Below are 15,179 nucleotides of genomic sequence, written 5' to 3'. Positions count from 1 at the left end.
TGTTTCAAAGAAAAAATTTCAGATTTTTAAAAATGATAAATAGGGCTGGGCGTGATGGCACATGCCTGTAGTCCCAGCACTTGGGAGGCAGAGGCAGGTGGATCTTTGTGTGTTCAAGGCCAGCCTGGTCTACATAGTGAGTTCCAGGCTAGCTGGGGCTACAGGGAGACCCTGTCTCAAAAAGACCAAAAAATAAATAAATAAATAAATAAATAATAATTAAAAATGACAAATAGTTTAATTTGTGAAAAAAATTCCCCACCAAGAGTGAATATTTGAATTGGACATATTATTGAAGGGAAAAATTTTTAAGTGGTAAAATCATGACTCATGCAGACATGAAATGAATATGGGTCAAAGGTTTTTATTTAATTCATTAATTAAATAAATGAATAAATAAATAAATAAATAAATAATGGAACCAGGAGATGTTGCAATGAGTTCAAAGGAATTACTAAAGACCAGATAAATGCATAAACCCATCAGTAATGCTGACATCAGTTTTCTTTTCTTTTCATTCTCCCTTCTTTCCTTCTTTTCTTCCTTTTACCTTTTCCCCCCTTTGGCAGTACTGGGAATTGAATCTAGGGCACCATGGATGGGAGGCAAGTGTCCCACTGAATTACAGCCTCAGAGAGGAAACTGATTTTCTTTCTGTTTTTTTTTTTGTTTGTTTGTTTGTTTGTTTGTTGTTGTTTTGAGACAGGGTCTCTCTGTAGCCCCAGCTGGTCTGGAACTCACTATGTAGACCAGGCTGTCCTCTTAATTTTCTTAATAGATACAAAGCTGGTCTGTTACACAGTGGGAAGAAGGAGGTCATAAGAAACTCAACAAATAGAATTTATCTGCATGTCTGAAGATGATTTATTCATAATATCAGTTTTCTTTTTTTCTTTTTCTTTCTTTTTTGGTCTTTTTGAGACAGGGTCTCCCTGTAGCCCCAGCTGTCCTGGAACTCACTATATAATATCAGTTTTCTAAAAACTTGTATGTCTTCAGAATTGTTCAACAGCTCAGAGAAAGGCATACACCCCATAGAATCTGATATGTAGAAAGAGAAGAGTCATTTTCCACTTCCCAGTAACCTTTTGGTCCCTTTAAAAGTTATTCACAGCCAGGCATGGTGGCTCACACCTTTAGTCCCAGCACTTGGGAGGCAGAAACAGGCAGATCTCTGTGAGTTCGAGGCCAGTCTGGTCTACATAGTGAGTTTCAGGACAGCTAGGATTACAGGGAGACTCTGTCTCCAAAAAAAAAAAAAAAAGAAGAAGAAGACCTAAAAGTCATTCACACACAGAAAAGAAATAAAGAAATAGAGAGAGAAAAAAAGCCGTTCATACACTTTCTCCTACATCCTACCATGCTTCATATGCCTTCACCCTTACTGGTAATGAAATTTAATAGAAGATTCATAACAAAGTCTGATGTGAGCTGGGTTTGGTGGTGCACATCTGTAATCCCAATACTTGGAAGGTGGAGACAGGAAGGTCAGAAATTCAAGGTCAACCTTGGCTATATAGCAGGCTCTAGGCCAGCCTGGGCTATATAAGACATATCTCAAAAAAAAAACCCCAATAAATAAATGTACTTAAAAAAATGTATCGGGGCTAGAGAGATGGCTCAGCGATTAAGAGCACTGGCTGCTCCTGCAGAGGACCCAGTTTGGTTCCCAGTACCTACATAGTAGCTAACAACACAGTTCCAGGGGATCCAATGCTCTTTTCTGGCCTCTGAGGGCATTGCATGACACGGGTGCACTTATATACATGCAGGTAAAATACACATATGCTAAAAATAAAAAATAAATGTAAAGACATAGATGGAATAATTATTCCTTTAATGAGATGCTGTTCTTTTCCTTCCCAGAATCCCCGCTTCTAGTGCAGTTCCTACAAGCCTAGCAGCCATGAGGTTCAATGGGTCTGCCCACTTTTCTGAGTCTCAAAAGGGTACAACTTTTCCTTTCTCTTTTTTCTCTTTCTTTCTGATGGGTCCAGAACCAAGTATGCTTTTTCTGATATTTTGGGTTCCTTACTCTTTCCAGTTCCCCTCCCCACGATGTAGCTGCCACCGCCACCTGTCTGACCTCCAAGCTGGTAACTCAAATGGCATGGCTTTTTTCCTTCTCTTCCATTGTCTTTCTCTGGGCAGCTGGTGAGATTTATAGCTTACCTGACCTGGTTTTGTTTTGTTTTGTTTTTTCTTTTAAAATCTAATGAAATTGGCCTCAAGCTCCCATTTGAATTCATTCTTAATTTTTATTTTTTTATTTTTTGGTCTTTTTGAGACAGGGTCTCCCTGTAGCCTCAGCTGTCCTGGAACTCGCTTTGTAGACCAGGCTGGCATTGAACTCACAGAGATCTGCCTGCCTCTGCCTCCCGAGTGCTGGGACTAAAAGCATGTGCTCCCATGCCCAGCTTAAATATTGAGTTTATTTTCCTACATAAAAGAAGTTCAAAGCATAGTGAGACTGACAAAAAAAAATAAAAAAAAAAAAAAAAAAAAAAAAGAGGCTCATAAGTAGGTACTTTTGTTTTTTGAGACAGGGTCTCCCTGTAGCCTTAGTTGTATATAGACCAGACTGGCCTCCACCTCACAGAGGTCTGCCTGCCACTGCGTCCCATGTGCCCTAAGAAGTGGGTAATTTTGATTAGTATGAAAACTACAAAATACATCAGGAATCTGGGCTGTTTCTACATTTCAATTCCACCTTCCTAAGCACCTGGTCTCAATATGCATATTGCCACTGGTTGGTAGACTGAGCTACAGGTATCAATGATGAGGCCCTGGTCTAAGCAGTACTTCTCTCCTCCCCTCTCCCCTTCTCCTTTTTTTTTTTTTTTTTTTAAAGATATGCTTCCACCTGTCAAGTTTTGGGATTACAGGAATGCACCACTTTAAGAAGTGTGGGTTGAAAAAAAAAAATAGCAACAGTAAAAGATTTTTAAAAAATTACATTTTACTTATTTGGGTGTGCATGTGCGTGGGTGATTGTGTGCCATGGTATGTATGTGGACATCAGGGGACACCTTCTGGGACTTCTCTCCTTCTACCATGTGGGGCTCAGCGAACTCAGGTTGTCAGGCTGCACTTTGCCCACTAAGCCATCTCACCAGCTGAGTAAAAGCTTTCTGAGTCTTCAACAACCAAAAATTAATTCAAAATCAAATGAGTAATTAAGCAAAGGTACTTTTGGCAGCACTTGCCTGTGTTACAGTGCACTGCTGCCCTACAGGTTTTTTTTTTTTTTTTTTTGTCCCTGTCTCAAAAGAAAAACAAAGAATGAATGAGTGGCTTCATATAATAACCAAAAGTACTGTGGCTATTACAAATGATGGATGGAACAAATCATTAATGGTCATAATATACAATACTAATGCAGAGTACATTGTTTTTTAAATTAATTGTTTTAGATTTTATATGTATGAGTGTTTTACCTGCATGTATAAGTGGACCCATGTCCTATAATGCCGGTTGTGGTTAGACAAGGGCATCGTTGGATCCCCTGGAACTGTAGTTACTGAGGGCCATTAGCCACATGTGGGTGCTAGGGTCTCTGCAAGAGTAGTCAGTGCTCTTAACCGCTGAGCCATCTCTCCAGCCCTTACATTATTTTTTAAAATTGTACTTTGTTTAAACACAGTCTTTTCAGGCCAGGCATGGTGACACACACCTTTAATCCCAGCACTCGGGAGGCAGAGGCAGGTGGATCTCTGAGCTCAAGGCCAGCCTGGTCTACACAGTGAGTTCAAGGCCAGGCAGTGCTACAGGGAGACACGCCCCTCTCAAAAAAACCAAAACAAAACCCCAAAACACTATTTCCTTATTTACTGGCATCAATAAACAAGAATAAAGAATAAAATTTACATGTCTTACATTGCATTTGTGAGTGTTCTACAGATTTCTTCCTTCAAAACCAAAACAACAACCGGGCGTGGTGGCGGCACGCCTTTAATCCCAGCACTGGGGGGGGGGGGGGGACACCTTTAGTCTCCAGCACTTGGGGGGCTGAGGCAGGCAGATCTCTGTGAGTTCCAGGCCAACCTGGTCTACATAGTGAGTTCCAGGACAGCTGGAGCTCAGAGAGACCCTGTCTCAAAAAGACCAAAAAACAAAAACAAAAACAAGCCCCCCAAAACCAAAACAACAAAAAAAACCCAAAATGCCATCCCAGAATCAAAATCACCACTTTTCTGGAGACATTACATTGTCTTCTCAATTTTAATTGGTCCTTTGTTTTCTTAAAACTTTTATTATTTTATTTTATTTCATTTTTAAATTTAATTTTATTATGTGTATGAGTGTATTGCCTGCATATATGTAAGTGCACCCAAGCAGTGCTATATCGTCCTGGTGGTCAGAAGAAGGCGTCGAATCCCTTGGAACTGGAGTTATGGCCAGTTGTGAGCCTCCCTGTGGGTGCTGGGAATCGAACCCCGGTCCTGCGCAGTGCCCTTAACCATCTCTCCAGCCCCATTAATTGATCCTTTGTTTAACGGAGGAGAAAGAGGAGGTAACAGTTGTCCCAGGGGCTTCCGTACAAGATGGCGCTGCCCAGTGGCACACTCCACCTGGAGTTACGTTCTCCAGACCGCCACCGCGGGGCCGGAAGTGGTTACTGTATTTATGCATCCGGGTGGGTTCGCGCAGCAGCCACGGAGGTTCCAGCTTGTCAGCGCGAGGTGCTGCAGGTGTTCGGGCGAGGTTGGAGGCCGCAGGTAAGTGAAACTCGGGTTGGAGAAATCTCGAGGGTTGTGCGCTGGGCAGAGGGGATTTCCTGTGTGAATCGGGAAAAGTCGTGATGCTGGGGGCACTACTTCGTGCGTGGGCGACTGTTGGGATCCCGGTCCCCAGGCGTTGTTGGTCCTGCCCCTCTCCCCGCCCTCAGGCGCGGCCTCAGGGTCCCTCACTTCGAGTGGGCGGTTGAGCACTCCGGTACGCGGGAGGACAGTCCTCCCGGCCATTGGTCCCCGCGCCTCTCCGGGCCGCCCCTTCACCTGCTTGTCTCCTCTTTTAGAGCATCCAGCAAATCCTGGAGGCTTCCTGACCCAATCAGCTGAAAAGGAGGCCCTACCCGCCGTTCCGGTAACTCCTGGGCGCTGCGCGATCCCCGCCCGCGGTCCGCGCCGGGCTTCTCGGGACCCTCCTCCTTCAGCTCCCCGCCCGCGCCCCCGCTGCTCCGGGCTTGGCTTGGAACCCCCCGCCCGCTCGCTTTCCCTTTTCACATCCGTAGGGTAGATCAAGAACCTTAAACCTTATTTATTACAAAATACACATCTGCTCATTAAAATTAACCCAAGCCTTTATTGAGCTTTTGATGTACGGGACCCGAATGCCTCTAGATAACGCCTCCTTGGAAGCACAAAACTCTCTACCTTATTTATTTTTGTTTTTATTAGCATTTATTAATTTCATGTAATGACGGGTTTTATTAGGGCATTTTCATGCACGTGCTTGATAAGTCTCATTTGTATTACAGTGAAGGGAGAGATCACAACCGACAGGCTTTGAGAATTATTTAAATTAGAAAGTGTGGTAGAAAGAGAGTTTAATAGGAGAAAAAATTATTACATTTGGTCATGTTGAATTTGTTTTAAAAATGCCTTTTTTGCAGACAAGATCTCACAATGAATCCCTGGCTGGACCTGATCTCACTATGTAGACCAGGCTGTCCTGGAACCCATGCCTCTGCATCTCAAGTGCTAGGATTCAGAGGGTGGGCTACCATGCCCAGCAAAAATACATTTTAAAAATATTTATTTTTAGTTGTAGTTCATAGTTCATGCATATACTTATAAAGAAAAGGTCATGTAAAAACCAAAACATTTTCCTCAAATACTTTTCTCAGTATCTTTTTAAAAAAGATGTATTTATTTATTTGTTTGTTTAATGTCTATGTGCGTATCTGTGATGTATATGTAGATTCCCGGGGAGGCCAAAAGAGAACACTGGATCCCTGGAGTTGGAGTTACAGGTGATGTAGGTGCTAGGTCCTCTGGAAGAATAGCAAATGCTTTTAACTCCCTGAGTCATCTCTCCAGCCATTACTTCTTTTTAAAAAAATTACATTTTTTTGCTGAGCATAGTGATGCATGCCTTTAATCACAGCACTGGGCAGGCAGAGGCAGTTGTATCTCTGTGCGTTTAAGGCCAGCCTGGTCTACATAGTGAGTTCCAGGCCAGTCAGAGCTACATAGTAAGGCTCTATCTTTTTTTAAAATTAAAAAAAAAAAAAAAAAAAAAAAAAAAGGTTTGGGGCTGGAGAGATGGCTCAGCAGTAAGAGTACTGATTGCTAGAGGACCTGGGTTTGATTCCCAGTACCTACGTGGTGGCCAACAACATCTATAACTCCAGTTCAAGGGTATCCAATGCCCCATTCTGACCTCAGCAGGCATTGCATGACACAGGTGCACTTAACATACAGCATAATACAGGCAATACACTCATACACATAAAACAAAAATAATAAAATACTTTTAAAAAAAAAAGGTTTGAAGTCGGGTGTAGTAGTGCCCGCCATTAGTCCCAGTACTCAAGAGGCAGAGGGAAGCAGATCTGTTAGCTCAAGACCAGCCTGGTCTACATAGTGTGAGTTCCAGACTGGCTTGGAGTACAGGGAGACCCTGTCTCAAAAAGACCAAGAAAAAAATTTTTTTTTAAATTTCCTATTAAGCTTTTACAAATGTGTACTTTTATAAATATGACATATTGTCCATATTCTACAAGTTGATGATTTATGCTTAAAATGAGTATTGAAATTATTCCATATATAGAGGCCAGCCTACTCTTTCCACTTGTTCTATAAGTTACATGTTAACATTCCATAGTATGTGAAATTCCATATGTTGTTTCTCATTTTCCACTGTTGAATACCTGGTGCCAAGAGCACCCTTCTACATACCTCTGTGTGCCCATGCAAGCATTTCTCTGAGATGGATCCCTACAGGTAATTGCTGAATGGGAGGCTGTATACACTTACTAATACCACATTGCCTACCAGTACTGTATCATGGTGCCCATTTCCCCAAGATTATTTTACTATTTATTTTTATTTTATGTGCATGAATGTTTTGCTTGCCTGTATATAAGTGTGCTACATGTGCAAGCCTGTGGATGCCACAAGAAGGCATCGAGTTGTATCCCCTGGAACTGGAGTTACGGACAATTGTTAGCCACCATGTGGGTGCTGGGAACTGAACCAATGTCTTCTGCAAGAGCCTCCAGTGTTCTTAACCACTGAGCCATCTCTCCAGCCCTCATTTTTTTAAGATTTATTTTTAAGTGTGTGTCTGTGTGTGTCTGTGTCTGTTTTAGGACCAAGAAGTATCAGATCTCCCTGAAGCTAGAGTTACAGGCAGTTGTGAGCTGCCTATGTGGGTGCTGGGAACTGAACTCAGGTCCTTTGTAAGAGCAGTAAATGCTCTTAACCACTGAGCCATCTCTCATTTTTTTAACCCATTGAATCTGATTTGGGCCACTCTTATAGTCTTAGGTGTGTGGCTATCCACTGGAGTGTGGTTGACCTACTAGGGGACCACACTCTTATTAAACTGACTCTCCTTTTCCCAGCAACTATCAGTTACCAATAGCTCCTTAACTAGGGCTAGGACATTGTGCCCACCTCCCCTCTCCATGCTGAGATTTTTGTCTGGCTTGAGCTTTTGCAGGTCTTGTGCATGCTGTCACAACCACTATGAGTTCATTTGTGCATCTGCCCTGTCGTGCCCTGAAAATACTGTTTCCTTGCAGTCATCCATTGCCTCCGGCTCTTAGAGTCTTTCCGTCCCCGCTTCCACAATGATCTGAGCCTTGGGAAGGGAGGGTGTGATATAGTTGTCCCATTTATGGATAACCATTCTGCAGTCTTTTTATTCTCTACACCTTGACCACTTGGGAGTCTCTGTTTTAATCACCATCTACTGCCAAAAGAAGCTTCTCTGATGAGTATTGAGCTAAGCTCCTGGCTAGCTCCTGCTGGGTGGTGCTATACTCACTACTGGAGGAGAAAAGTAATCATCAATCTTACCTAGCTGTGAACCCTGCAAAGTTCAACTACCAGCCTGGCAAGATGAATGCCATGGAAATAACCAGTTATTTTCTCCTTGGATTTAAGGCCATACCTGACACCATTATTGGGACCAAGAACTTGTGACTGGACAGGTTGTAGGCCCTAGGGGAGATCCTACTATTATTCTACTACATGGACATAGTATTAAACCAATTCTTAATGACTGACCTTTATACTCATAGATTAATGCATCTCTCAATCCTTCCTTCCTTGCTTCTGCCCAGCTTCTAATGGTTAACAATCCTTAGCTTTCCTTAGTTCGAAATGACATGACTTCAGTATCTATCTCCATCTTCACCTGTGTGTCTGTTACCACATTTCATTCTCCCTTTGTCTTTCTTTGCTGTAGGACATCATCAGTCACACTGGGTTAAGACTACACTCTAGTATGATCATCTTAACTGGCTAATATGGAAAGGCCAGTATTTCCTAATAAGGCCATCATGGTCACAGGGTTCTGGGGGTTAGAACTTCAATATATTTTTGGAGGACACAATTTAACCCATAACCTGTTGGATGGGTTTATTTATTTATTTATTATTTATTTATTTTGGTTTTGTTGTTGTTGTTTGGAAACAGAGTCTCCCTGTAGCCTCAGCTGGCCTGAAACTCACTATGTAGATCAGGCTGGCCTTGAACTCAGAGATCTGCCTACCTCTGCCTCCCAAGAGCTGAGACTACAGGTGTGTGCCACCATGCTGGGTTCGACCCATAACTTGTAAATAAGCTATGTTTAAAAAAATATTTATTTTTATTTTATGTATATGAGTGTTCCATACACATAAAGGCCAGGAGAGGGTGCTGGATCCCCTGGAATTGGAGTTATAGATGGTCGTTACCTGCCATGTGGTTGCTGGGAACTGAACCCAGGTCTTCTGCAAGAGCAGCCAGTGCTCTTCTGAGCCATCTCTCCAGTATGTTATATGTGTTTGTCAGTTAATGGACTTTTGGGTTGTTTCTACTTTGGGACTGTTATAAATAGTGCTGCTGTGAACTTTCTTGTGGACGTGTTTTCATTTCCCTTAGATATGTGGCTGGGGGTGGAATTGCTGGGCATATGGTGACTTTATGCTTAACTGTTTGCAGAACTGCCAGACTGTTTCCCAAAGCAGCTGTACCATTTGGCATTCCCACTGACAATGTATGAGAGTTTCTCATTTCTCCACATTAGTGCCAGGACTTACTGTCTTTTTGAGAGCCATGGAAGTGGCTTTGAAGTATTTTGCTGTTGTAATTTTGATTTGCATTTTTTCTAATAGCTAGCGATGTTAAAGATCATTTTCATGTGCTATTTGGCCATTTCTCAATAATTTTTTTAATATTTTGTTTATTTAATGTGTATGAATGTATTCCTGCATGTGTGTAAGTGCATCTGTGTCGTGCACTGCCTGAGGAGATCAGAAGAGGGCCTTGGATTCCCAAGAACTGAAGTTACGATGGTTGTTAGCTGCCATGTGGGTGCTGGGAATTGAACCTGGGTCCTCTGCAAGAGCAGTCAGTGCTCTTAACTGCTGAGCCATCTCTCCAGCCTGTCTTCCTATTCTTTTTTTTATTTATGTGTATGCGTGTATTGCCTGTGTGTAGGTAAGTGCACGTGTAGTGCAATGCCTGCAGAGGACAGAAGAGGCTGTCAGATCCCCTGGAACTAAAGTTATTGACAGTTGTTAGGCTGCCATGTGGGTGCTGGGATTCGAACCCAGGTCTTCTGCAAGGACAACCGATGTTCTTAACCACTGAGCCATCTCTCCAGCCCCTCTGTCTTCCTATTCTTAATCAGTTTTTAAATTGATTCATTTGTCTTTTTATTATTGAATTGTTAAGAGTTTATATTCTGGCTGGGTGTGGTGTCACACGCCTTTAATCCCAGCACTTGGGAGGCAGAGGCAGGGGGAATCTCTGTGAGTTCAAGGCCAGCCTGGTCTACACAGGTGGGGATACAAAGAGACCCTGTTTAAAAAAGACAAAAAAAAAAAAAAAAAAGAGTTTATATTCTAAATTTATGCATTTATATTCTAAAGATAGGCTTAAAATATTTTTTATAAATATTTCTCCAGTTCTTTGGGTGTGTTTGAGTTGTCTTGGTGACTAAGACAAAAAGTTTTAAAACATTAAGTTTGCATTGAATTTTTTGAAAGTTTTTCAAAAAGTTGTAAAAAATTAAGTTTGCATTGAATTTTTTGTTTTGAGTATTTCTAGACAACAATTCCTATAGGATGTGGCATATTTTCCAAAGGTCCATGTGTTACAGGCTTGGTCCCCAGGGTGGTGCTATTTGGAGATGGTGGGACCTTTAAAGAGTAGGGCCTAGTGGGACTCCTCCGATCATTTGGGGTATAGGAAGGTAATTTGGGGACCCTAGCTCCTTTACCCCCCTCTGTCTTGGAGACGGGGTCTCACTACCTAACCTAGGCTGATCTGGAGCTTGCTAGTTAGCCTGGATTGGTGAACCTTCCTAGAGCTGCTCTTGAACTTGCAATCCTTGCCTCAGCATTATAGGTGTGTGCCATCAAGCCCAGTTTCTGTGAACTATTTTTATTGACTTTGAGTTTTGTTTGGTTTTGATTCATTTGTGAACCCTCTTCTAGGAACTAGTGGTCTTCCGTGGAAGACCTACATGTTTTCTGTGTGTTAGAAATACATATACTGTGTATATTCCTTCTATGATTGAAACCAGCTTCCAACAGAGTTTCTCAATTTCTGAATTTGTTTTAATTTAGATTCTTGGCTCTGGGTTTCCTTTTTTAAAAACTTTTATTTATTATTTTTATTTTATGTGTATGAGTGTATTGCCTGCATGTGTGTAAGTGCACCTGTGTTGTGCAATGCCTGAGGATGTCAGAAGAGGGCATTGGATTCCCCTGGAACTAGAGTTACGGAATGTTGTTAGCCACCATGTGGGTGCTGGGAACTGAACCAAGTCCTCTGCAAGAGCAGTCAGTGCTCTTAACCGCTGAGCCATCTCTCCAGCACTGTGAGTTTCCTTTTTGAAAAAGTATTTTATAGCCAGGTGTGGTGGTGCATGCCTTTAATCCCAGCACTTGGGAGGCAGAGGCAGGTGGATCTCTGATTTCAAGGCCAGCCTGGTCTACATAGTGAGTTCCAGGACAGCTGGGACTACAGGGAGACCCTGTCTCAAAAAGACAAAAAAAAAAAATTTTTTTTTTTATATAGATCCCTTTAGTTCTAGCACTTGGGAGGCAGAGGCAAGTGGTTCTCTGCGAGATCAAGGCCGGCTGATATACATGGTAAGTTCCAGGACAGCTGGGGCTACAGGGAAACCCTGTCTCAAAAAGACCAAAATAATTGTTCTTCTTTTTATTATTCTCATTTTATATATGTATGAGTGTTTTGCCTATATGTATGTAAACGTGCCCATGTCATGCAATGCCCAGGAAGGCCAGAAGAGGGCGTCAGATCCCCCTGGAACTGGAGTTATGGACAGTTGTTAGCTACCCTATGGATGCTGGGAGCTAATCCTGGGACCCCTGGAAGAGCAGTCATTGCTTTTAACTGCTGAGCCATCTCTCCAGCCCCTCTGACTTTTCTTTCAATCAAGATGTGAACTTGGACCTTGCACCTGCCACAATTATATGCTTGAGTATCTGCCTTCTTCTTAGGGATTTTTTTTCCCAGAGAGAATAAAGCTATTTATTAATTTTTTTCTAGAGAGAATAAAGCTATTTATTTATTTATTAACTAAAGTTTTCCTCCATCGAAATTTGTAATATCAGCCTGATGGACCACAGTGTGATCATTTTAAGTCCCTATTCAGAGACAGGCCTCCTCCTGGGTCCTAGTGTGTCTATGTCCTAAAGCTTAGAGTTCTGTTCCTGGGTTAGTGAGATAATCTAGTGCTGGGCCTGTTATGAGTTCTGGTTCTATGTAGATATGACTCCCATTTGTGTGGTTTCTACCTTCTGTTTCTTTTTCTGTTTCTGTTCTGGTACCTGGTGATCTCCCCAACACTCTTCTTTCAGTTTAACTGTGAATTAAATTTTCTTAAATGTTTTTTACTGCTAGGGCCTCATGAATGCTAAGTAAGCACTACAGCGTGACCCATCTCAAATTTCTGTCTTTTATTTATTTTTCCTCCTCAGTGATGGGGATTGAACCTAGGGCCCTGCACATGTTCTGCAAGTGTTGTACCACTGACAGTCTCATGAAGCCAGGCTAAGGTGGGACTTCTGTCTCTACCAGGTCCTGAGTGCTGAGATTATAGGCATACACCTCCATGCTCTGAGTCTTGTGGTGGTGCCACATGAAATGAGAAACTTCACTCTTGGAGTAGTTTAACCAAGAGTAGGCCCCATCTTGATCTGAGGTGTTCTAATTCCTCTCCGAACTGTTTTCTCAGAGTGAACTCTATTCTGTTCTACTCTACCCTCTACAAAGTGCTCCTCTCATACATGTTTACTGAACAGCATATCAAGCATAGTATGAACAGTCTTGATAACAGAACTTGTTTTCTGACCCTACTAACTTAGAACAAGACACAAAGCTACAGACAGATGTCATCAACCTAGGCCCCCATGTTGCTTCCTTGTAACATTTGTTGGGGAGAAGTTATTTGTAAATACATTGCTGGTTTCAAGATCATCATCCTCATATCTCACACACACACACATTGTTCTGAGTCGGGGCATAACTGAGTCACAAATAGGGAACATGGTATAAGACTAAAACTATGTTTTCAGCTTAGATTGTAAGAACTAGTTAACATCTAGATTCCAAATCATTGTAGGACTGATTACTTTGCTTTTCTTAGAAGGAGTACATAATTCTACATGTTCTCAAAACATTATTAATTAGCTTTACAAGGTTATATAAAATTTCATTTTGTAAAATTTTGTTACAAAGAGGCTTTCCCAGTAAAGTTATTCCCACAGAGTCTCCCAGAATTGCCCAGGCTGGTCTTAGACTTGCTTTTTTAGTCTAAGCAGGCATTGAACTTGTGATTATCCTTCTGCCTCAGCTTCCTGAGAAAAAAATTTGGTTTCGTTTTTTAAATTTTCATTTATTATTATTATTATTATTATTATTATTATTATTGTTATTTAGTCTTTTTGAGACAGGGTTTTCCTGTAGCCTATGCCCATGTTGTGCAGTGCCCGCAGAGGTCAAAAGAGGACATTGGATTTCCTGGAACTGGAGTTATAGATGGTTGTTAGCAGCCATGTGGGTGCTGGTAATTGAACCTGGATCCTCTGTAAGAACAGCCAGTGCTCTTAATCACTGAGCCATCTCTCTAGCCCCTATCTATCTATCTATCTATCTATCTATCTATCTATCTATCTATCTATCATCTATCTATATCTATCTATCTATCTATCTATTTATTCTTTTTGCAACAGTGTCTCACTATGTAGCCCTGGCTGGCCTAGAACTCCCTATGTAGACCAGTCTGGCCTCAAAGTCACACAGATCTGCTTGCCACTGCCTCCCGAGTGCTAGGATTAACTGTGTAAGCCATCATGCCTGTAATTTTTCATCTTTTTAATGTTATTTTCTCTCAGCATTTATCTTGTTTAGAGTGACAAAAAGAATTATTTCTTGGACTTTGGCTAAGATCAAATATAGAGTAGGAAAGAAAAGCCTTTTTTCCTCCCACATAAACTATTCATTTATTAGCATCAGACTTTTTTTTTTTTTTTTTTTTTTTGGTATTTTTGAGACAGGGTCTCCCTGTAGCCCTAGCTGGCCTGGAACTCACTATGTAGACCAGGCTGGCCTTGAACTCACAGAGATCCGCCTGCCTCTGCCTCCAAGTGCTGGGATTAAAGGCATGCGCCACCACGCTGGGCTTTAGCCTCAGACATTTAAGTGGTTTCTAGTATGCCAAGTGTGGGAAGGACACTGTTGAGCAGCAGGCTCTTATTTCTTCCACTTGGTGGAGACTCCCTGGGTGGCACTGGCCTTCATGTTGAGCATCTTCTTGGTTTGCTTGGCTGTCCAATCTTCATCAAAGAGATGCAGTATGGGGCCATACACATAATACTTCTCCAGGTGAGAACGCAGGTAGTGAACCACCAGTACATGGCCATATCCACTGTCATGCCTGGTCCTTCTCAGTGAAGCCCTCATTAAACTGGATGTCATAGAATTGGACTCTCTTATCTTTGGTCAGGCTGCTCTAGTCGACTATCTCCTCCAACTTCAGAGCCTTCTGCCTGGCAGACACCTGTTTGACACGGGTCACACAGGCAAGTGGTAGTAACGCTGAAGGAAGTAGATGGGGAGAGCACAGTCCTCACTCTTAGAACCCACTCATGTGCTTGTACACACAGAGGTGGAAATGGTTCATTTGCCAGTTAGGCTAAGTGTCCTGGTAGCCATTGTTCTGCCATTACCAGTTGACTTGACCACCCTTTGTGCCTCAGCTGTTCATGAGCAGAAGAGTGAAATCTAGACCCAGGAATGACCTTTTATTTATTATTTTTATTGTATGTGTATGAGTGTATTGCCTTGCATGTATGTGAGTGCACCTGTGTCGTGCAATTCCACGGAGGTCAGAAGAGGGCTTCAGATTCCCCTGGAACTGGAGTTAAGGACAGTTTGTAGCTGCCATGTGGGTGCTGGGAATTGAACCCAGGTCCTCTGCAAGAGCAGTCATTGCTCTTAACTGCTGAGCCATCTCTCCAGCTCCCAAAAGTAAATCTTTTTAAAATAACATAGCTATCAGTTACTGTTTTCAATTTTTATTGTCCTAATTGATATTCCACTTTTTCTCTCAGCCAAATACTTCTAATCCAGAGTGGTTGTAAATATAAAATTATATTTTTTAAATGTATTGTTGGAACTTTTATTTGTAAATATACTAATATTGTTTTTTGTTGTCTTTTTGAGACACGGTCTCCCTGTAGCCCCAGCAGGCCTGGAACTCACTGTGTAGAGCAGGCTGGCCTTGAGCTCACAGAGATCCACCTGCCTCTGCCTCCTGAGTGCTGGGATCAAAGGCATGTGCCACCACGCCTGGCTCATATACTAATATTGTTTTAAAAAATTATTTTTAAATTATATTTATTTGGTTTATTATTACTATTTTAAATGCTTTATTTTCTATATTTTTATTTATTTACTATTTATTTACTTATTTATTTTCATTTGATTCTT

At 41.8% G+C, this 15,179-nt stretch overlaps 1 protein-coding gene across 4 annotated transcripts in view; it reads left to right on the top strand.

Annotated features, from left to right (window-relative positions):
- The first annotated feature begins 4,633 nt into the window (after nt 1-4,633).
- Exd2 (exonuclease 3'-5' domain containing 2) overlaps nt 4,634-15,179 on the top strand; it is a 44,932-nt gene continuing 34,386 nt past the window's right edge. For 3 of the 4 annotated variants that reach the window (XM_017801306.2, XM_008845946.3, XM_017801307.2), the window contains exon 1: nt 4,634-4,718. The gene's annotated coding sequence lies outside the window, so the exon portion shown is untranslated. Of the gene's footprint in view, nt 4,719-5,017; nt 5,086-15,179 lie in introns of all 4 variants that reach the window. The other variant, XM_008845947.3, reaches the window with a different exon arrangement.

Source organism: Nannospalax galili, unplaced genomic scaffold, assembly GCF_000622305.1.
Source record: "Nannospalax galili isolate Female #2095 unplaced genomic scaffold, S.galili_v1.0 scaffold42, whole genome shotgun sequence".
Taxonomy (NCBI): Eukaryota; Metazoa; Chordata; class Mammalia; order Rodentia; family Spalacidae; genus Nannospalax; species Nannospalax galili.
Note: the sequence above shows the minus strand (reverse complement) of the source record. Positions and strands in the feature narration are given on the sequence as shown.